The following is a 23,679-nucleotide window of genomic DNA, read 5'->3' as shown; positions in this document are numbered from 1 at the left end:
ACACATGTCCCGTCCCCTTTCTTCCATCCTCGAGGGCGAATCCACTGAACAAGAACATAGGGTGGAGCTGTGACAACCTGCCTCATATCTAGGACGAAGCGAAAAGGTTCTTAAGAAACCACCTGAGCAAACTCTGAATCGTGCCTGGAGCTGGTGTCCAGCGAGTAGTGCCTACAGAAGGACAACAGCGTGGCCCAAGTAGCCACCTAGCTGAGGATATCCCAAGAAGCATGCCTCTGAAACGCAACAGCCCTACCCTTAGCTCTGACTGCATGGGCATGAATCCCCTCAGGAACAGGTTTGGCCATGGCCGTGTACGCCTCCGAAATGGCCTGAACTATCCAATGGCCGATGTAAGTCTTGGAAGCCTGAGAAATCGGCGAGGAGCCCCCAAAAGTAACAAACAATGCCTAGGAATTCCTGAAGGATTTCGTCCAAGAGAGTTAAAACCTGATAACCCTCTTGAGGTCCAAGGGATGTAGGGCCCTATCTGACTCAGACTGGTTCAGGAAGAACACCGGCAGGCAGATCTCTTGATTCAGATGGAACGGAGAGACCACCTTGGGCAAGAGGTTTGGGCGAGTACGCAAGATGACCTTGTCATTGTGAAATGTAGTGAAGGGCTTGCACGAAGACAATGCCTGCAGCTCGCTAACCCTGCACGCAGATGTGAGGGCCACCAATAAAACGGTTTTCAGCGCCACCAAGCGGATGTTCACAGAGGCCATCGGCTTGAAAGGCTTGCGTTGCAAAGCTGCAAGAACCACATTGATGTCCCAGACTGGATAATGCCTATGCACCGGAGGAAAAAGCTTCGACAACTCCTTAAGGTGGGCCTTAACTACCAGGTTGGCTGCTGAAAACACATGCTGAGGGGAATTCTGGTAAGGGGCAATGGCCGCCAAACACGTGCAGCAAGTATCCACCTGAACTCTAGAGTGAGCCAGGTGTGCTCAAAAAGCCAGTACGCGGATCAGAAACCAGACCGTCTGGGCCAGTTTGGCCAGGTCCAGATGTTCCACTGCCCGGCCTGCTGTGTCGGAAACCCCTGCTGGAGATCGAAGATGGACGGGACCACAACTGCAGTAGATCCGAAAAGCAGGGTCTCTAAGGCCAGTGGGAGGCTACCAGGATAAGGCTGCATCCCCGGAGGCCTGGAACTTGCGGAGGGGTCAGTTGGAGCAGAGGGGCAGGCAGGAACGCATAACACCTGTGGCCGTGCCAACAGATCTGGAAGGTGTCTCCCAGTGACCCCCGACCTGCCCATGAGGCAAACTGGGGGCACTTGACATTAAAGGGAAATGCCAACAAATCCAGGTCAGTGAAACCCCAACGCAGGAACAGGGGCCTCAAGGAGTCGCTGTGCAACTACCCCTTGTAGGTGTTGAACTCCAAGCGACTCAGCTGATCCGCTTCTGCATTGATGTTCCCCAGCAGGTGGACTGCCGAAATCCAAATCCCTTCTGTAAGGGCCCATACCTAGATCGAAACCACATCCATGCAAAGGGCAGAGTGAAACGGGTGCCACCCTGCTTGTTCACATAAAACAGTAATAGAATGGTCAGTCCTGACCAGAACCGACTTGTCCCTTATTAGGGGCAAAAATGCCTTGAGCGCCAGGCCCACTGCCCTAATGATATGTAGGTGAAAAGTGTCTGTTGCAAAACAGCGCAGGAGACTCCCAGGTCAAAAGTTTAATGTTGAACTTTTGACCTGGGAGTCTCCTGCGCTGTTTTGCAACACACACTTTTCCTCTTTAACAATATTCTTATAAGGAGGCCTAGGGGAACCTCGTGTGTTGCTTCTGCTGCGGCTGACTATAGAGTTATCACTGAGGACTGGGCACACCCCAGATTGTTACTCCCTATAGTGCTATTTGTTTCTTGATATGTAGGAGGGCTTCCGTCCTGGACCATGCTCCATGAATCGCATAGCCCTCCAGAGTAGCCCCTCAGCCAGAAAGATAGGAGGAGTCAGTCATCACCACAGGGTAGGCGCCGTTCAGGTGAAGGGGGCTCCCAGTGAAACATTGCCATCCATCAGCAAAGATCGGGCAGAAGGAGCGGTGGTATTGGGATCCTGTCCGACTGAGACCCCATCTCCTGGTCCCAATTGGAAACCAGGTAAAACTGGAGGTACCTCATCTTGAGACGGGCGTGCTGTACAGTCAGCACGCAGGAGGCCATCAGGCCCGAATGTGCTGGAACCACCATGCGGAGGTGGACGAGTTGGCCAGAAAGTGCGCCACCGTCTTGTGGAGGGACATAAGCCTCTTGGGCGTGGGGAACACCCGCTGAACGGTAGAGCTCCAATGCACCCCTAGGAAGACCAGTTCGTAAGACGGGCATAACTGATTTCCTCTGGTTGAGGGAATACCCCAGCTGATGAGGGGTATCTGCCACTGGCAGGATTGCACCACCCCTTTGGGTGTCCCAGCCCTCACCAACAAGTCGTTCAGATTAGGGTATTGATGGTGGCCCTCCAAGCAGAAAAAGCCTGCCACTACATACATCAACTTTGTGAAGATACAAGGGGCCGAGTTCAGGCCGAAGGGCAGCACTTTGTACTGGAAGTAGCATGACAATCGTAAACTGCAGAAACTTCTGATGCGGTTGATATATAGGTACGCATCCTTGAGATCCAGGGAACACATCCAGTTCCCTGCACACAGAGACTCTGCTATGTGCGGGGAGTAATCAGCTTGAAGCGTTCCAGCGAAGAAATGACAGGTCCAGGACGACTACCCTCAGGCCAGCCTGGTTGTTCTTGGGTACTGCAAAAATCTTGGAATAGTAAACGAAGCCCTTATCTACAAGAACCACCAGTTCTATTGCCTGCATCTCCAAGAGCGAAAGCACCTCCTGTAAAAGAGACGGGGACCCGATTTGACAAAGAGGATGGTAGAGGCAAAGGAAGAGGAAGACTGAAGCCTGTGGATACTACGGATAGGATCCATGGGTTGCTGAATAGACACTTGCAGGTGTCCTGGAACAGAGCTAAACGACCCCCCACAGTCGAGCTGTGTTCTCAGACCTTGACGTCACTGTTTCTTGGTGTCGGAGGTGTGGGCAGAGAAGGGGGAGCAGAAAAAACAACAATGTCCTCTGCTGCTTCCTTCTGTTATCGCTAGGCGACCCGTCAGGCATCCGTGTACTGCAGTCTCTGAACCCCTTGAAGCCTGAGAAAGCGCAGGGTTTGAACTCGGTCTTACAGTGGGATGGAGTGAAGGATTTCTGGCCTGGGATTGTCAGGATGGTCAAGGACTTGGCGGTTTGAGTGGAGGTTTTCTTCTTCGCGAATTATCAGTGAATGAATGAAAAAGGTCCACGCTCTAATTGGGCAGATCCAGGATTTCTCCTGCACATCAGATAAAAACTTTGTGTGCATCCATGCCGCCCTTCTCATCTCGACCCAAAGGCACAGCCCTCTGCTGGCTGTATCTATGTGGGTGACCGAAGATTTCATGAGATCCTGCGCAATGGCCTGGGATTCTGCCAGACCGACCTTGAAGGAGGCTTGCTTGTCCAAAGGGAGGTCGGGCAGAAATTCCATGAGCTTGCGCCACAGCTGATTAGCCGCAGCCAAGAGGGCATCCACATTGGCCTGCTGCAGATGCACCCCAAGACTGAGTAACAGCTTCCCCCCCCCCCGCCCCAAGGACACAAGGACCTTGTCCTCCTTGGAGAGCCTACTGGAAGCGGATCCCATGGAGGAAGACGAAGATTATGGTTTAGAATAATAGGCTGCAGCCACCACAGAGGAACGGGGTAGCAGGTGGGAGGCCAGGAGGATTGGCTCCCCATCCGTCAGCCTAAACCTGCTGTCCAACTACTTTTTCATCTGGGAGTTGGCCTCTGGCTTCTCTCCCAGACCTTCGGGCCATCTGCAGGACATCCTTCTGGAGGGGAATGCCAGACCGGATCGTGGTGATCTTGCCCAAGACCTGCTAGCACTCCTGACTCCTGGGGGGCTTCCTCAGGGAGAGGAACTTCCAAAAACTCCACCAGGCTTTGAAGGCAGTCATGAAAGGCCTCAACGGATGCCAAGGGTTCATCGTCCAGGGCGTCATAGTCACCGCCCCCCCTCCCCCTTTTCTTTTACAGACTGAGGGGAATCCAGGCCCTGGAACACAGGTGCTGGCAGAGTCTCCCCCCACCCGTCAGGTCCGTAGCCGCGGACGGGTCTAACAGCTGTTGAGGGGAAGAAGGCGTTTGTGCTACAGGAGGAAGAGGAAGGAAAGGGTCAGAACAACCGGTGGGGCCTGACCCATAGGAGGGGCTGGGACAGGGTGGGCAGGAGGATTACCCAGATGAGGGGGCCGAAGCAGCACCACCTGCGGGATGACCTTCACAATGTCCTTCAGGAGCCCCTTCATCTGAGGTGAATGCATGCAGTCCTCACAAGCCATCTGATCCCTAGGGGCCTGGCCTTCCGAGGCACGGGACCGCCGCCCCTTGTCATAGCGTTGAAGTGCCTGGTGTGTGTGTGTGTGTAACTGTACGGCTGTGATGGTTGGATGTAGCCCTGAGGGGACCCAAAATCTGCACTGTAGGATCCCTCTGCCGCTTCCAGAGGGAAGGGGCTGGGATCAGCCTGCAAAGCCCAGTCGATGGGCAAAAGCACTGGCAGGCTACGAGCTGGTTCTAAAATGGGGGCCTGCCTGGCAGGCTCAGGCACCTGCCGTTCTGCCATTTAAGCCTTGCGCCCGCCCTGGCTAAGTGGGCACGAACACCCTCAGCCAAGAGAGGCCTCAGACAAGAGAAGATACAGCTTGGGTCTTGCACCCAAAGTAGAAGAGTCTACCTCAGAGATCCCTCTGGTAGGCACTAAGCCCTCAGCCGGCTGGTAGTATAACGCCCTCATTGATTCACGACTACAGAGCGTGCTCCAGTAGGCAGGGAGACCTTGGCACCTGTGCCTGTGCTGGATCTAGCAGAGTTCAGACTCTTGGAGATTGCATTTGATGATACCTTACCCCCTGGGGTAGAAGAGGACAAGTCTGATTATCCTTCCAAGGACAGCCTGGTAGGGCACCTGAGCCCCTCGACTGGGGAGCCCGTAGCCTGGAAGGCCTCAGGTCTGTCCACGGACCGCCCGGAAGAGCCCCCAGGCCACTCGGCTTGGGAGCCGGTAGTCTTAGAGGATTTGGGCCTGCCAGAATCTGAATCTGAGGAACCCTGATCCGTGGGAACCCTCTGGGAAGGAGTCGCTGTGCTGTGGAGCCGTGCTGAACAGAGTGCCTACCTTGTCTTGACGAGAGGTCCTGGAGACGAAGTCCTTAAGGTGGGGAGGAGGAGAAGTGTGGAAGAGCTCCCTCCACTGCAACAAGCGATTCTTCAATGCCCTGTGACCAAGAGCGCTGCAGGCCGAACACGAGTCCCAGAGGTTGTCAGGCGCCAAGCACTCAAGACAGAGGGCATGGGGGTCCAGGGTCGGAAACGAACAGTCGCATGAGGCATACCTCGTGCAGCCTCCTGCGGTCGACATGCTCTGCAGGGAGCAAGGCACTGAAGGGAAGTGAAATAAGAACCGAAAAAGCAAACAAGGGGCACGCCAAAAGCTAAAAAAGTCTCTGCGCTGGCTTCCAGATCCAACACCATCCGTACGGAAAAAGGGACTGAGGTGAGGTGCTGGAGGGCGGGATGTTCCCACACCAGAGGCTGCACGCTGCACTAAATTTAAAGGGGAAGCTCAATTTTTTACTGCCAAAGGTTCCACTATAGTCGCCATGTTGGGGGACGCCCCACAAGGATCGAGTAAAGGGGATGGAGTGAGATTTTGTTGAAGTGATATGATATGATAGGTTATTTATAACGCGTTTAATACCCAGAGGTTTCCAAGCGCGGACCAGGGTATCGAACCTGTGACCAAAAGAGATGAATACACTTTGGGGGAACAAGACATTAGTGGAGAGATAGATTAGGGCAGGTGGCTGGAGGAGCAGAACCCTGGGGAGAGGGAGGCAGTGTGAGATAAAGTGACAACCCTGTATCAACTATAGGGCAGCCTCCTGTCAACCTGTGGCTCTGATCCATGCAGATTTCAACCAGAGGCTCCAATTCTGGGAATCTCCTACTCCTCAACTGTTCTCAGCGCCAGAGAACTGCAGAGAAAGGGTTCCGGTACTTCTCAGATACACACAACGAGAAACTAAAAGGGTTGTCCGGGAGAGGTCCTAGGTGGGCTTACTAAGAACTGGGAGAAACTTTGTTTGAACACTTACTTCTGCTAGAACTACTTCCAAGAGAGTCACTTTCTTTTGTCAAGTTGTCCCAGAGTACTAACCAACCATGGAGAATAACCATCCTGACTTAATTTTTATTCAGACCCAAACATTCTTGCTATTGTTGCCGGAACTGGCAAAATAAAAATCTTCACGCATATTCCCCAGTCTGGCCGGTCTCCTTGATCAATGTCAACTATCTAACAGTACACAGAGAGCATGCAGTGCGCTAATACAGATAGTACAGTATTTGCATGCAGATCCTCCTTGAATCCGCTTTACAATAATCTCAGTTCCCTCCATTCGACATGGGACAGTAAACAGAATGTAAACTTGATCAAAACTAAAGACATTACTGATGAGGGCTACAGGAAATAATGCTGGCATGTAGAGTTTCCGCATAGGTAATCTAGAAAGTTAGATCATGGGATATGAATCTGGAAAGCCCAGGACACCCTCCGAGCAATTGGGGATAAGCATGGCTACCCTGGTTGTATTTCATAAATGTGCTAAAAAAAGATCTATTGTTTTGATGGAGGTACACCTGGCCCCAGTGCACACAGTGATTGGCCTCTGCATCCATCGAATCTGGAAGCACAGCGAAGTCGGCCCCAGACCGAAAGGCCGGATCAAAAGCCCTGGTCTTTCCTAGTCATCCTCTGGCTGCCTCAGCTGCCGCACTGCATAGGAACTATGGACTGCCTCTAGCCACCTTGTCTCCCGTCGTCCCCTCTACAGCCTCTGAGCTCCCAACCTGGAGTAAACACTTGACTCAAGGTAAGAGGTGCACCTGCTCATCTATTGTCACTACCTGCATGACCACACTTACCACCCGCCAAGAAGAACCATGCCTAGCCCACAAGTAGTGGCTCACACATCCCATAGCGCGGATCTCAGCCTCCTCCCCTAAACGCCCGTCCCTCTCCCCCCCTATGGCCGTTGTCCTACCACCACCCACAAGATTCTTGCCCACCCAACTGCAAGACCCCCCCCCCACAGCCCACCAACCCCTCTCCCGGGACCCTCTTAGGCACTGTGCCTCCCAACATGCCCATTACCCTCTTCCCATACACCGCCATCTGCTCTAGCACGCACCCCTGCAACGAGTACTTAGCCAACACTAAGCCGCCACCATCCATGATCTCGCCACCACACCACAATCCACCCCCAACAGACCTACCCACCCCATAAGGAGCCCTGTTGCCTTCTGCCTTCAACACCATGTCTCCTACCTCACCCGTCCGTGATGATCAACCCAAATGTATCAGGCCCGCCGGGCATGGTGCTCATACAGCCGCTCTTATCCGGACCAAACCACCAGCTGCCCCGTCTCACTGCACTGGCCCATGTGAAACGAACTATTTCCACTGTACCACCTGTGGACATAAATATCTGGGCTAAACCGCCTGCTGTCCACGCACTACCTGAAGCTACTTAATCCTCCCACTATCCTAATCATGCCTGTACTGAACTTCGGTACATACTACCATCCTGTATGACACTAATGCTAAATGCACTATAGCCTCAAACAGTTTTGTATTTGCTATGCCATCTACCGCCATAGCCTCAACGACAAACATATGTGCTAAGCTTCTTAATGTTGTTCCACACAATTCCGTTGCTAGACTTACTTCAGCCCCTGCCACGAACACGTAACAAGCTGCCAGCTACTCCTCGCCTCATCGGGCGCAGCAATGCCCATCGACATTCTACATCCACTGGACTCTGACCTCCTGCCCCATAGTGTTCGTAATCACCCCCTCATCCCCACCACCAAAGAAGGCCGTACCTTCTGCTGCACCCACCAGACTAACACCACCCCAATCACTTCTCACCCAGCCTCTTGCAGTTCAACACTCCCCGAAACCCCCACTCAACCCCTGACCCCGCTCTTCCCAACCTAAAATGGATTGGCATACCAGATTACCAGGCACAGCACAACACTCCAGCCTCCCAGAAATCTACCTGCACACAAACACCCAAAATACTTAGCACCAATCAGTCATCCCCCTATGCCCTCTACATTCGCACAGCCCCCGCTCACCACTCCCACTTGGCGTTTAATTACGCTCTCGCACCCTTCCTGGGTGCCACACAACTACTTAGACTCGGTACCAGACTGTCTAGACCCCACCAACACATCTATACTCACTCCCAGTTACCCCAACCCCCCCCACCCTCCTCGCATACATGCACAGGCATTTCCAGAATGCACCACCTCCGATCCAGATTCATGATCTCGGAACACTATCTACTCAGACTAACAGTTGACATCACACCTTATCCATCTCCCACCACAACATACAATCGCCCACAACCGCCATCAAACCTCTCCTCTCACACATCCCCACCCCTACCAGGCTCTACCACCTTACATGCGCCCTTATCAAAGCACCCTCTGTTTGTGCCCATGCACCAGATATCCATTACCTCCTACTGGACAATAACCTTGACCAGCTGGCTGTCACTCACACCTGGCAGCACGATGCAGCAGGCCACACACTACCCCTTGCCCTCCCACCTGGCTACTCCATCCTTAGAACAGACATATGCCTCCCCAGTGGAGGAGTTGCCATCACCACTAAAGCCTCCCTCCCCATCAGAGCCTTCCCCCTCCCACACCTGCCACGCTATGAACTCCTACTCGCTAAAATTGAACCCCATACCCAAACTATCAACCTCCTCCTACTCTGCAGACAACCAAACATCAGCTCCCCTGAGGCCGAAATACCATTGCATATGACCCCATTATTGAAACCCAACACTAAGCTCCTGCTACTGTACGACTTCAACCTACAGCTCCCTCAGACCTGAAATCTACAGCCCTTGCCTCTACTCTCCTTGAAATGATCCTGGCCCAAGCAGTCCTTTCCCCGACCCACTCCAAAGGACGCATCCTTGACTGGATCCTAGCACTAAACATCCCAACCCTAGTCACTTCAATTATCTCGGTTCCCTGGACTGACCACTCTGTGATCCAATTCTCCATCACCCCCACAACCCCCATCTCCTCTAAACCCACCAACCGCCCACCTACCCATACCCACCCACCCATCCAGGAACACCAGCAAACTAAAGATATACTGGTACCGAATATCTTAACCTCCCTTGAGCCAGGGCTTTCCAGCACAGACCCTGAAGTCATTCTTAACGCTCATAATGCCTCTCTCAATGCCCTTGACCATCATGCCACCCTCAAAACCACTGCATGTAAAAAACAGTCCCATCATAACTGGTTCACTGAAGAGCCAACCACCCCCCGTAAACTAAAACAGGCCAAATAACATCTCTGTAGAAGAAACCCAACCGCCCACAACAAAGAAACATTCTCCTACTCAGCCACCACCTACAAAAAAGCTATTATTTCTACTAAAGGTATCTACAAACTCGTATCAGTTCCAACACAAGAAAACTATTTAAGATCCTCAAGGAGCTTGAAAGCCCCCGCTTCCCCCATCCCACCAGCTTCCCTTAAGACAAAGCTTGGTGCTCACTTGTACAATCAGCCCTAGCTAACAAAACCTCAAAACTCTGACAAAACCATCATAAAGAAATCTCTGCTTTTCACATGCGAACACTACCGCAGCCCACTACCACACCCTTCCCCACCTTCCCAGTCTCCCTGCCCGATGTCATCTCCACTATCCAATGCTTTAAAGCCTCCAACTGCATAGGTGATATCTGCCCAGACAATCCCACTGAGCTATGTGCAGACTCCTTGCCCCCACTATCGCCAAATTCATTAATGCCTCCTTTAATACTTGGAATCTTCCCAAATCTATCAAAGAAGATTGGGTTACACCGCTCCTGAAAAAAACAACTCTACACCCCACCCTTCCTACAAACTACCGCCCCATCACGACTGTACCCTTTCTCTTGAAAATCCTTGGGCTCACTGCCTACTCACAACTCCAAACTAAGCTAGAAACCAACAACCTACTTGGTACCCGTCAATGAGGCTTCAGTGTAAGACAGCACGGAATCCACCCTTCTTGATCTAAAGATCCAACTGACCACATCTGTGATCATGGTGATCTTGCCACCCTCCTTCTACTTGGCCTTTCGGCAGCGTATAATCTCGTCGACCATGATATCCTGTGCCACTACCTCACTGGCCTATTCAACCTCTCTCCCAAAGCAGTCGACTGGATCAAATCCTTCCTGAGTGATCGAACCTCCTTGGTCTTCACCGGGTCGCAATCAGCCGATCCCATCCTGTCTCCTTTGGTGTCCCCAAAGGCTCCTGCCCATCGCCCGCACTATATAGCATGTATGCCAAGCCACTCTTTGACCACCTGGACAACCTTACAATACCCTACACCAACTTCGCTGATGACACACACACAAGTCATCCTTAAGCTCACCGGCAACCACAAACTTCACTGCAATAATATCAACCAAGTTTACAGCATCATCCAAACCTGGATGGCTAACCGCCACCTCTGCCTTAACGATGACAAAACGGAGCTCCTCATCGTTGACTCCCAGCACCGACTCAAACATCTTGACCCCGCCTTCTCCTCCTTTTCTATTGATGGAAACACTACCCTGGTCTCAGCCCATGTCAAAACACTGGGCGTGTACCTTGGCTCTGAATTAAACATGCATAAACACAAAGGCTATTGTGTAATCTGCAGCATATTCCACTAAACTCATCAACCCATCAAGAAAGGTTCTCACCCCCACCAAGTGCCTCACACTAGCCAGAGCCATCATAGGGAGTAAATAATATTACTGCAATGCCATCCTTACAGGCACTTTTGGAACAATTGCAGCTTCTTGATGTTTTTTCCAGAAAAATGTTCCGAGAGCTGTCTGGGACTTGAAACGATCCAACCGCACCTCCAAAGCTAGATGGGAAGCCCACTGGCTACCAACCAAGGCACACATTGACTTCAAAATCCTCTCCATCACCCACTGCTGCCTTCATAACACTGCCCCCTACCTTAGCCACCGCATTTCCAAAAAACCTAACATGCGCAGCCTGCGTTCCTCCTCCACGCTACTCAGCACCCCTAGATTCACCAAAAAAGGGCCGAAGAACCTGCTTCACCACCACTGCCCCTACCCTGTGGACACCCTCCCTTCCAACATCAGAGACGATCCCTCCTACCTGACCTATCGCAAAAACATCAAAACACTAATCTACAAATATGTCTAACACCTCATTTCTGCTTCTACATTGCCTACATCCACAACCTGTACACTATGTACTGTATCTGTTCCTATGTACTGTTTTGCCTGTAATGTTAACATCTAGCGTTGTGATAGCTCTGGGCCCTTGGCGATATCAACAAATGAAATAAATAAAATAAATACTACAGATGCCATGGAAGCTGCTGAGAATACATAAGCTAAGTAAAACGTTAAGTTAAAATTGATGTTGAGAATGTCAGTCCTAGCAACAGGGAACAAATGGTTGTAAAAACCCAGTTAGCCAATAGTTCAATATGCAACCCAAGCGGCAAAGCTAGTAGCGTTCATTTCCATACAGCTGTGCAAAATGGACAGGAAAACTGGGAGAGTATACCCGTCCAAAAAGTGTGGCCCCTGAGCTCACAAACCTCAGGGATTTTATAAGATTCTACCCAATGCAGTTCGTACAGAAGAATCAATAATGAAAATGTTGCTAGTTACAATAACAATGAGCTTCCTAGCTGAAACGCCTTTGAACTAGGCGTTTGGGGGTGGCAGAGGTTTGGTTTACAGCACCATGCAATGTCGGACCTGCAATTTCTGTTCTGCCTACCCACATGATACAATTCTCTGCCTCTAGCGGATATTTCCATTATATGCAATAAGACCTGATCTGTTTGTGGCACGCATGGGATCAAAGTTTCGGTTCTCAGGCTGGAAAACCTACTTTTATCAGTGACATCTCGCCCATCATCGGGCATACCCACAGCCCAGGTAGACAAAACATTAAAGTTACTCACCATAGTGACTAGACATAGTCCTTAGTCCCCTTTCCTCCATCCTTGTGAGCGTCCCCAATGTAGCGACAGAACTGTTACGCTCACCTGGTATCCACAGGGACACCACCCAGCTGGGTTACTCGCTGGTATGCTTCTCAGCTTTGCCCTGATGTGGTCTGCGGGGAAGGTTCTGCCTCGTGGTAGAATTAGGCGTGCTCTCCCTCCTGCCTTCTTTGCAGGGGCGCGTTGTCTTTCATGGGCGAGTGCGGTCCAGTTACTTCACTGACGCTGGCCCGTTTGATATTGTTCACGTAGGTCTTATTGCTGTTCTTTAGTTTTGTTGCTATCCTGCATGCCTTTCTTTGTTTAAAATGTCTCTTTTCTACCTTAGGTATGCAGCGCTTCAGCGCGGCGAACTGGCTTGGTTGAGCCCCGCTGGTAAATGATGGCGCATTAAGAGCACTATGATGCGGTAAGTAAGCGCTATGCGCAGCGCTGCGAAGTTTGCCTTTGCTAACCTGTGTTTTCCTTCCTTGTAGGTTGCGGTGTTCTTCAGAGCGAGTGGAATGTCCGGAGTGGTGCCAGCCAAGAGGCGACCAGCCAGGTAAGCCTTTTGAGCAGTTCATAATTTGTAAGTGTCTCTACAGCTTTCTTTAATGTTGCCTCTATCTTCCTCCTTCAGGTCGTTCTGTCCGGGAGGCATGCAGATTCGAGGAAGCTGTTCTCAGTAGCTGCGAGTGTTTAAAGATGAAGACTGCATGTAAGATGCTGCTGCTAATGATGTTCCTTTTGTCTCCTTGCAGGTACTGCTTCTCCGAGGTTCGAGGGAATAGCTGGACACAGTGAGCGTCACGTTGCAAGCTGCAAAATAACACGAAGCATGTTCTGCAGTCAGGGTGTGTTTTATATAGCCCAGGTAAAGTAGTACCAGGGAAAGTAGTTCCAGGCCTGCCACACCCAAAACACTAGACCGCATAGCTTGCTTCTTAGGGAACCAAGCTATGTGGATGCCTCCATGTTGGCTCACAATACAATAAAGTAGTTCCCAAGCACATTGTTGTTCATGGTGTATGAGCCTGGCGCCATAGGCGCCTGGACTGGCCCCATGAGGGCTTTTGAAGAGGATGCCAGGCTCTAGAGGCCCGAGTCCTGACTCCACCTGGCCAATGGGTTTGCCAGAGGGGTTTTTGGGCGAGGGTCGTGACAAGAACCAGACATTTGGCAGCAAGATATTGAGCTTCCCCTTTCAATTTATTATAGTGCACAGGTGCAGCCCCTGACATGAGAACAGTCTCCCTCCCCGCATCTCACCTTTGTCCCCTTTTAACACATCGGCCACTTAGAAACCTGGCTACATTTTTTTACATATTAGCCCCTGGCATTCAAGCTGTGGAAGGTGGGTGGGACGCATGGAGGAAAGGGGACTAAGGACTAGGAGTACTCTAGTCACTACCGTAAATTTCATTATTCATACGTCCCGTCTCCGTTCCTCCATCATGGTGGGTGATTCCACCAAACAAGACCATAGGGTGGAGCCGTGACAACCTGACTCGCATCTCAGATGAAGCAAAAAGGTTGTTCAGAACCACCTGACCAAACTCTGAATCGCGCCTAGAGCTGGTATTCAGGGAGTAGTGCTTACAGAAAGCAGAAGTAGTGGCCCAAGTAGCCGCAATGCTGATGCCATCCCAAGAAAAATGCCTCTGAAACGCGACAGCCGTGGCCTTCGCTCTGACTGCATGGTCATGAAACCCCTCATGAACTGGTTTGCTCATGGCTGTATATGCCTCTGAAATGGCCTGGACCATCCAACGGGTGATAGAAGCTTTGGAAGCCTGGGTGCCAGGATATGAGCACCCAATGGTGACAAACAATGCCTCAGACTTCTTGAAGGATTTAGTTCGAGAGAGGTAGAACTTGAGGACCGTCACCCTGTGTGCCGAGGTAAGCACCATCAATAGCCCGGTCTTCAGTATCACCAACCTGGTGTCCACCAAGGCCATCGGCTCAAAGGCTGCCAGGCCGCCAGGCCGCACGAACCACATTGAGGTCACAGACTGGATGCAGCCTACGCACCTAAGGAAAGAGCCTAGACAACCCCTTAAGGTAAGCTTTAACCACCAGGTTGGCTGCCGAAAAGTTGTGCTCAGGAATTCTTGTAAGCCCAAATGGCTGCCAAATAGGTGCAGCAGGTGTCCACCTGATCCCCAGAAGAGCCAAATGAGCGGAAAACACCAGAAAGTCATCCAGGGAGCAGGTGAGGGGATCTAGCCCCTTGTCGCAAGCACAGTGGCAAAATCTAGTCCACTTGCTCTTTTACACGGATCGAGTAGACTGCCTCCTGGCCTCCTCTATGATGTCCCAGTTGTCCTCTGAAAACTGAGCATGCTGCAACCTTAGCTGGTCAGGAACCAGGCCACAAGGGCCAGCCTGGTTGGGTGCTCCACTGCCCCGCCCTGCTGCTTCAGGAAGCCCCTGCTGAGCCCAGTATAAGGATAGGCCCCTGGGAGCACAACTGAAGAAGGTCCGTGAACCACACCCTCGACGGCAAGTATGGACCTATCACGATGATGAAGCAGCCCACCCAAGTCCAGAATCTGCAGAAAGTCAGCTGTAGCAAAGGTGGATGAGGAAACATTAATCCCAGAAGGTGTTGGAACCACCATGCCGAGGTTGCCGAGTTGGCCAGAAAGTGCTCTACCGCCTTGCAGAGGAGCCTTTGGGGCGTGGGGAACATGCACTGAACCGCTGTGTCCCAGCGCGCTCCAAGGAACACCAGATTCTGGACGGGAGTCGGTTGAGGGAAGAGCCCAGCTGATGAAGAACACCTGATAGCCATTGGCAGGAGTGCACACCACCCCCTTAGGGGAGCTGGTTCTTTGACCAGCAAGTCGTCCAGACAAGGGTGTAAGAGGTGGCCCTCCAGACAGAGGAGACCAGCTACCGCATTCATCAGTTTCATGAACACCAGAGGGGCCGAATTGAGGCTGAAGGACCGCACCCTGCACTGGAAATGTTATGGCAATTGTGAACCGCAGAAACTTCCGATGGGGCTGGTAAATGGGGACATGAAGGTATGCATCCTTGAGGTCTAGGGAACACATCTAGTCCCCTGCACACAGAGTCCGCTATGTGCATGGGAGTAATCATCTTGAAGCATTTGAGCGGTAAAGACAGGTTGAGGAAAGGCAGGTCCAGGACTACCGTCAGGCCAGCCTGGTTGTTATTGGGTACTGTTAAAATCCTGGAGTAGAAACCGGAGTCCCTGTCTGACTGAGTAACCGGTTCCACCACCTGACCAGGTACCCTATCTGACAGAGGAGCTGAGGATGGTAGAGTAAGAGGAAGACTGAAGCCCGTGGAGACTATAGAAAGGATCCGGGGACTCTTGAAAAACGCTACCAGCTGTCCTGGAAAAGAGCCAGCCGGCCCCCCTACAGGGGAGCTGTGTTCCCCAACCATGACGTCACTGCTTCCTGGCTTCAGAGACGGGGGCAGCGGAGGGGGAGCAGAAAAACCTGTGCATGGTTCTCTGCTGCTCCCTCCTGTTGCTGGGTGACCTGTCAGACCTCTGCGTACCGCTGTCAAGAAACCCCTTTAATTCGGTGAAAGCGCTGGGTTTGAATTCGGGCCAGCCATGAGACTGACAGGACTTCTGCTGTGGTTTTGTCGCAATGGCCAAGGACTTGGCGGTTTGAGTGGAGGTTTTCTTCTTTGATCACTCATCATCGGTTGATGAATGAAAGATCTCCTCAAAGGGCAGATTTAGGATCCGGTCTTGCACATCTGATGAAAATTTAGTGGCATGCAGACACGCTGTCCTCATGCCGACACCCAGGCACAGCCCTCTATTGGCTTTGTCGATGTGGGAGACCGAAGAGTCCATGAGATCTTATACAACAGCCTGGGCATCCACCAGACCGGCCTTCAAGGTTTTCCTCTCCAAAGGGAGGTCAGGCAGAAAGTCTGAGATCTCGTCACAGCTTCTGGTTAGCCGCGGCTAAAAGGGCGTCACCACTGGCTTGCCACAGATGCAGTCCTGCTACGGCATAACAGCGTTTGCCCAAAGACTCAAGGACCTATTCTTGCTTGGACAGACAAGTGAAGGTGGCTCCCGAGGAGGAAGACTTAGATGATGGTTTAGAATAGAGGGAGGCTGCAACCACCAGTGAAGAATGCAGCGGAGGATGGGAGGCCAGGAGGATTGGCTCCCCGTCCCTCAGCCTGAACCTGCTGTCCTACTTATTGTTCATCTAGGCGTTGGCTCTGGGCATCTCCCAGAACTTTCTCACCACCTGCAGGACATCCTTCTAGAGAGGGATGCCAGACTGGATCATAGTGTGCTTGCCCAAAACCTCTGCTAGCACTCCCGAATCCTGGGGGACTTCCTCAGGAAGGGGAACCATCGTACCCCAAGAAATCCACCAGGCTCTGAAGGCAGTCATGAAAGGCCTTAATAGATGCAGAGGGTTAATCGTCCAGGTCGTCATCGATGTCATTGCGGTCCTCCCTAGGTCCAGAGCCCACGACAGGTCAAGCAGCTGTTGAGGAGGAGGTGTTGGTAGAACAGGAGGTGGTGGAGGGGGTCTGAACAACCGGTAAGGCCTGGAACGCGGAGGGACAGACAATGGCACCGGTAGCACTAGAGGAACAGGTGGAGGACAGGAGGAGGCCGGGGAGGCACTACCTGAACCTCCTTCACCAGGTCCTTGAGGAGCCCCATCTACGGGGAATGCATGAGGCGGAGGAAGCGCTCAAAGAAGTGGTCCTCACTAGTTGCCGAATCCCTAGGGGGGCGGCCCTCTGAAGCGCTGGGTCTCCGCTCCTGGTCAAAGCACAATGTGCGTAGCCGTAAGTCTGCAAAAGGTAAATGTGCTCCTGAGGAGACCAGATGCCTGTACCATAAAGCCTGCCGCCGCTTCCAGTGGGAAGGGGACTGGGACTTTCTTGCAATGCCCATTCAATGGGCGATGGCTAGTTTGGCTTCGACTCAGGGCCCACTGTGCTACCGGCCTAGCAGGCTGCACCACGTGCCAACCAACCATGTTGGGGCCTTGCGCCAGGCCGTGGGCGAGAGGGTGTGAAAGCACCAAGCCACATGCCGGCTCAGACATGGGAGGATATGCCTTGGGCCCGAACCCGAAACAGAAGAGTCAACCTCAGAAATCACTCTGGTAGGCACTGAGCGCTCATCCGGCTGGCTGGTAGTCAAAACACCCCGACTAACAACCTCAGAGTGAGCTCCGGTAGGCTGTGCGTCCTCATCACCTGCGCCGGTAGTCCTGCTGGATCGTGCCGCGGACAGACTCTTTGCAGAAGAACCAGACGATCATTTACCCTTGTGGTCAAAGAACAGGATGAACTTGATTGTCCTTCCGAGGACAGCCGTTGGGGCCCCTGAGCCCCTCGTCTCGGGAGCCGGTAGCCTTAAAGGCCTCTGTCCGGCCAGAACCGGAATCCAAGGAACCCGTGCCCATGTCTTGACGAGAGGTCCTGGAGATTAAGAATTTAAGATGTGCTGGAGGAAAAGTTTGGTAGATCTCCCTCCAATGCGAGAACAGATTCTTCAATGAACGATGACGGAGCGCTGCAAGCCGCGCACGCGTCCCAGTGGTGGTCGGGCCTCAAGCACAAAAGAGTGCATGCGGGTTCGGGAACGAGCGGTCACATGAGGCACCTTTTGTATCCTCCTGCAACCGACATGTGGCTGGGGAGGCGAGGCACTGAACAGAGGTGAATAAGATTCAAACACAACACAGAGGAGCAAGCGGAAAGTTAAGTCTCTGCGCTTAGCTGCCAGATCTGACACAATCCGTGCGGAAAAAGGGACCGAGGTGAGGCGCCGGAGGGGCAGGGCGTTCCCACACCCGAGCCAGCCTCAGTGTAATCCAACAATGACAAAAGGTGCAGGCGGTAAGAAAAAGGGTCCCATGGATTCATTTACAAACTCCCAGACTCTTGTGAGACTATTGCGGCACCCCAGGTTGGCGAGGCCCCAACAACATCAACAGGGAATCACAGAGAAGATGGAACAAGTTACTTACCTGTAACTGTTGTTCTCCAGCATGGGTCTGGCATGGATTCACATGCTCATGGATATTCCCCGTAGTCAGGCTGGGAATCCTCAGTATGACCAAGTGAAGAGCCGCAGAGGGGTAGGCGGGAGGGTTCGCATGTGAATCCATGCCAGACCCATGCTGGAGAACAACAGTTACAGGTAAGTAACTTGTTCCTTCTCCAGCATGGGGTCTGGCATGGATTCACATGCTCATGAATATAAGAATACATAGCAGTATACACATGCAAAACCACGGGAGGTGGCAACATGCTCAACATTAAGCAATATGAAAAAAACTCAACATTAAGCATCTCTTACCTCCTCACCCGGCTCACCTTAAGCGAACATGTTGCGCAGCACTGCTTGGCCGACCCTGGACTCCTCCCTGGATCCCGATCGACGCAGTAGAATCTCGTGAAGGTGTGTGTCGACCTCCACGTCGCAGCCCTGCAGATGTCGAGCAGGGGCACACCAGATAGGAACGCTGTGGTAGCAGCGATCGCTCTGGTCGAGTGGGCTCTCGGACAGCCGGGCAGCGGTCGGTTTGCCAACCGGTGACAGTGCATGATGCAGCCAGAGAGCCATCTGGAAATGGAAGCCTTCGAGAGAGCCTTCCCTTGATTCACAGGTCCAAAGTTTACAAACAGCGGTGATGTCGTCCGAAAACTCTTTGTGCGGTCCACGTAGAACTTCAACGCTCTAGCTACGTCCAGCGAGTGCAGAGTCCTTTCAACCAGCAACGAAGGAGACGGGAAGAAAACTGGGAACACCAAGGGTTAGTTGAGGTGGAAGTCCGACGGCACCTTGGGCATGAAGGAGGGGTGCGTCCTCAGCACCCACCCGCGTGTCGTGAAACGTCAAGTATGGTGGCTTGCAAGATAGGGCCTGGATCTCTCCCACTCGTCGTGCGGAGGTGATGGCCACGAGAAATGCTGTCTTCCACGACAGAAACTTCAACGGTGCCGAATGCAAAGGCTCAAATGGGGCCATGAGCCTGGTCAGCACCACGTTGAGCTCCCACGCCGGGCAGGGGCCTTCACCGGCGGGAATGATTGGAACAATCCTTCCATAAATTCCTTCACCAGTCGAAGAGACCACAAGGACGCCCGTCCCGTAGTTCTGGTGTATCGTGAGATGGCGGCCACATGTATCTTGATGGAAGGGTGAGCTAGTGCAGCCTTGGCCAATGACAGTAGGTACGGCAATACGTGAGGGGCCGTAATCCGCAGAGGGTTAATCTTCTGTGCACGGCACCAGACAGAGAACCTCTTCCATTTATGTCCGTAGCACTTGAGAGTTGAGGACGCCCTGGCCTTTGCAAGAACCTTTCTGCAGTCGGCCGGGATGTCGTACCCTCCAAACTCTAGTGCTGCAGGAGCCAGGCCTGCAAGTTCAGCGACTCTGGGTTGTGGTGAAGAATGGCGCCTCCTTCTCTGGAGAGAAGATCTGCGTCCGCCGGCAGCTTGACTGGTGTGGACGCTGACATGTCCAGAAGGTCCGGGAACCAGATCTGTCTCGGCCACGCCGGTGCGACGAGGATCCGGCACCGGGACCTCTTGAGCTGGTTGATGAGCCGGAGCAGCAACAGCAGCGGAGGGAACGCATAAAGAAATAGGCCGTCCCAGGGGAACGAGAAAGCATCGCCCATGCTCCTCGGCTGGGGGAACCTGCTGGCAAACCTCCGACACTTGGAGTTCGTCGCCGTCGCGAAGAGATCGAACTGGGGTTCGCCCCATCGTCGGAAGAGTCGATCCACTTGATCCTGGCGTAGTTCCCACTCGTGGCACGAGCGCAGCTCTCTGCTGAGTGAGTCGGCGATGGTGTTTTTTACTCCTGCCAGATGAAAAGGCACCAGAAACATCCCTTGGGCGACGGCCCAATGCCACAGATCCTGGGCTTCCTTGGATAGGGCAGGGGATCTGGTTCCGCCCTGCTTCCGGATGTAGAACATCGCGGTGGTGTTGTCGGTGAAGATCCTCACCACCTTGCCCTTGAGGGACGGAAAAAAAAGACCTGAGGGCCCAGAACACTGCGCGGAGCTCTAAGATGTTGATGTGGAGTGACTTCTCCGGGAGCCAAAGGCCTCTTTCGTGAAGATCTCCGGAGTGCGCTCCCCAACCTTCCAGGGAGGCATCCGTCGTCACTCTCATCTGTCGGCGGGCACGGACTTTCAGACCCCAGCTGGGGTCTGAAAGTCCGTGCCCGCCGACAGATGAGAGCGGGTACCCCACCACCGGATCGCCTGACGGAACGTCTCTGAGAGGAATCCTGTCCTCGAAGCTGCCCGTCGACTGGACCCAGCGGGCGTCGAGGAACTCTTGTAAGGGGCGCATCCGAAGCCTGCAAAGGCGCACCAGATAAATGCAGGAGGACATCATCCCGAGGAGGGACTTGATAGATTTTACCCTGGCCATGTCCGTGGCCAGCAGACGCTGCACCTTGCCCAGGATGGTCCTGGTCCTTTCCTCCGACGGCGAGGCCAGCCGCGCCACTGTCGAGCTTGGCTCCCAGAAACAGGGCGACTTGTGACGGAACCAGGTGGGATTTTGGAAAGTTGATGGAGAACCCCAGGTCCGTGAGCAGCTGGACGGTCTTCGCAGTGTGCTCCACGGCGAGCTCCCTTGTCCTTTCCCGGATGAGCCAGTTGTCCAGGTAGGGGTAGACGTGGATCCCCTGCAGGCGCAGCCGCGCCGCCACCGGTGCGAGGCACTTGGTGAAAACCCTGGGTGCCGACTTCAATCCGAACGGGAGGGCCTTGAACTGGTAGTGCCGCCCTTGGACCACGAACCTGAGGAACTTTCGGTGTCTCTTTAGAATGGGGATGTGGAATTATGCATCCTCCAAGTCCGACGACAGGAAATCGCCCTCCTCCAGCTGTCCCAGCACGTGCTGGAGGGTGACCATCCGGAACTTCTGTGCCTTGATGTACTTGTTCAATCGTCGCAGGTCCAGGATGGGGCGCCATCCTCCTGTCTTCTTTTTTGCGAGGAAGTACCTTGAGTAAACTCCGGAGCCCCGAAGCCTCTTTGGGACGAGCTCGATGGCACCTTTCTTGAGCATCGCCCTTACTTCCAACAGTAGTTGAGGGACGCGATTTTCCTTCCTGGCCACGGGTGGAACGCGAGGGCACTTCTGGAACTCGAGGGCGTGCCCTTGGGCCAGGGTGTCCAGCACCCAACGGTCAGTGGAGATGGACTCCCACACGCTGACTAACCTTGCCAGCCGGCCTCCAACCGGGGTGCTTCGGCAGGGGCCTGACCCCACGGTCGGTTCAATCTTGTTTGGAGGCCGCCTTGCCTCGACCTCCCTGTCGACGACAACGGGCACCACCTGACTTGCCGCGTCCCCTGTAGGCTTCCTGGGACGAAGATCTTGCCGCTGGGCAGTATGTGGAGGAGCCACTGCCGGATCCCTTGGAGGCACCTTGTCTGTCTCCGGAGCTCTGAAAGGACGGCCGTCGTCGTTGGAGCACTCCCAGTGCCCGGGAAGTCTCTGTGTGTCTTGATGGTCTGAAGGGACTCATCAACCGCCTTCCCAAACAGGTTGTTCCCGTCGAAGGGCATGTCCAAAACCTTGGTTTGTACATCCTGGCGGAAATCTGTCGCCTTGAGCCATCCTCGTCGTCTCAGGCAAACGCTGTTGCCCAACTGACTGAAACCGGTGTCGGCGATGTCCGTTGCCACCATGATGGCGTGGTGGGAAGCAATCTCACCTTCCTGTAAGATTTCAAGGGCCTCAGCCCTTCTGGCGTCCGGAAGGAAGTCCAACAGAGGGGCGATTTTGAACCACAACTCCCTGTAATAGCGGGCTACGATAGCCAGGGTGTTGGCCGCCTTGATAGTCGTCGCTGCGGATGAGATGACCCGTCGTCCCATCATGTCCAGCTTCCTGCCCTCGCCGTCCGGCGGGGAAGTTGATGTCGAGGCCGATGCCCCCCCAGCTTTCTTCTTTGCCGCCGAGACGACCGAATCCGGGGTAGGTTGCGCCCGAAGGCACAAGGGGGCAGCGTCGGGGACCCTGTACTACTTCTCGTACCGGTCCCTCTTTGCCGGCGCCGTGGCAGAGTTCTTGAGGAGGGCGAGCCCCTCATCCCAGATGTCATCAAGAAGTGGTACGGCGAGGACCGTCTTCCTTTTAGCCTCGCGCCGTTGGTAAAGGAACCCTTCCTTCTTCTCTTCTGGGCAGAGCTGGAAGAGCTCGGATGCCCTGGAAATCATGGCATGCAAGGATCCAATCTCGTCGGGCGGGGACGCCCGAGCAGGGGGCGATGGGGGACACGTCCCGTTGTCGCCTCCGTCGTCATCTGTACCTGTCGTAGCCGTGTCCGTGCTTGTATCATCCCCGTGGGTAGTAGACCGGGGGGGGAAGGCAGAGCAGGTGGGAGAGGTGGCGTAGGATGCGCCCTCTTCTTCTTATGCAGTGGACTTTCAGAAGGTCCCGGCTCCGGTTCCCCCGTCGGGTCTGGCTCAGGTTCCTGCGTCGGGGGGAGGGGCAACCTTGTCCTCGTCTCCGAGCATAAGGACTGAATCGCTGACAAAATGGCTGCCGAAGTGTCCTGAAGCACCGGAAATGACGGGCGCGAGGGCTCTTGAGGAACCTCGTCGGTGACAGTCTATCTCGTCGTCGCCCTCGTCGGGATCCCTCCCGATGGGCTGGGCCTCCTCCACGACTTCGATGAGCTCTTCTTCAGAGGTCGTGTCCGTATCCACGATGGCCACCTGCCCCTCCCCCTCCTTTTCCAACGAGGACTTCGTGGGGGTCTTCTCAATGGGCCTGAAAGACTACTCCCTCCGCGGTGGCAGGGAGACTCTGGATCCGGAGGTCGCCTCCACTGGCGTAGCCTCCACAGGCTGAGCCAGGGCTGCTGCAACATCCTCAATCAAGGTCTTAGCAGGGTGAATTAAGGCCATCGTCACCTTCTGTACGCCTGGGGCCTTCACCTTGGTGGGAGGGGCCGAGCCTCGCTCCCTCTCTGCCAGAATCTTCGAGATCGACCGGGGCCTCTCCAGAAGCTTTGCCGGGTTCTTGGACTTCCTCTTACCCGAGCCAGAGCGTTGGCTCGTGGTTGATGGCGCCGGGGAGGAGGCGCCCTGTCTGGCAGCCAAGGAGCCCGACCGTTCGGCGCTCCCGGTGCCTGCGGACTCGCAGTGCTTGGCCTTAAGACCGCTCGGACTTCTTTTTCTTCTTCTCGCCCGACAGGCTCTTCCCTTCCAGCCAGTTGGCGAGATGCAGGTGGCGATCCTTCATAGTCCGATCCGACATGTTCCCACAAAACGCACAGTCCTTATCCGTGTGCGTCTTGTCCTCATGGAGACAGAGGCATAACGAATGCTCGTCCTCCTTGAACACATTCTGAAGCTGGCATCCAGAGCAGGTCCTGAACAGCTTCCCGGGCGTCGAGCTTCCTTTCTCCTGGGCCATGTCCGGGGTAGGCCTCGGAACTTCTGGAATCCTCCAAAAGCGTAACTCGACGAAATCTTCAC

The 23,679-nt window shown here is 53.8% G+C and overlaps 1 protein-coding gene across 4 annotated transcripts in view; it reads right to left on the bottom strand.

The window, feature by feature from the left end:
* TMEM181 (transmembrane protein 181) overlaps positions 1 to 23,679 on the bottom strand; it is an 875,876-nt gene that overhangs the window by 29,072 nt on the left and 823,125 nt on the right. The gene's annotated exons all lie outside the window — the stretch shown is intronic.

The sequence above is a fragment of the Ambystoma mexicanum genome, chromosome 4q (assembly GCF_040938575.1).
Source record: "Ambystoma mexicanum isolate Mex_15411 chromosome 4q, UKY_AmexF1_1, whole genome shotgun sequence".
Classification (NCBI taxonomy): Eukaryota; Metazoa; Chordata; class Amphibia; order Caudata; family Ambystomatidae; genus Ambystoma; species Ambystoma mexicanum.
This window is presented reverse-complemented; position numbering and strand designations above follow the sequence as displayed.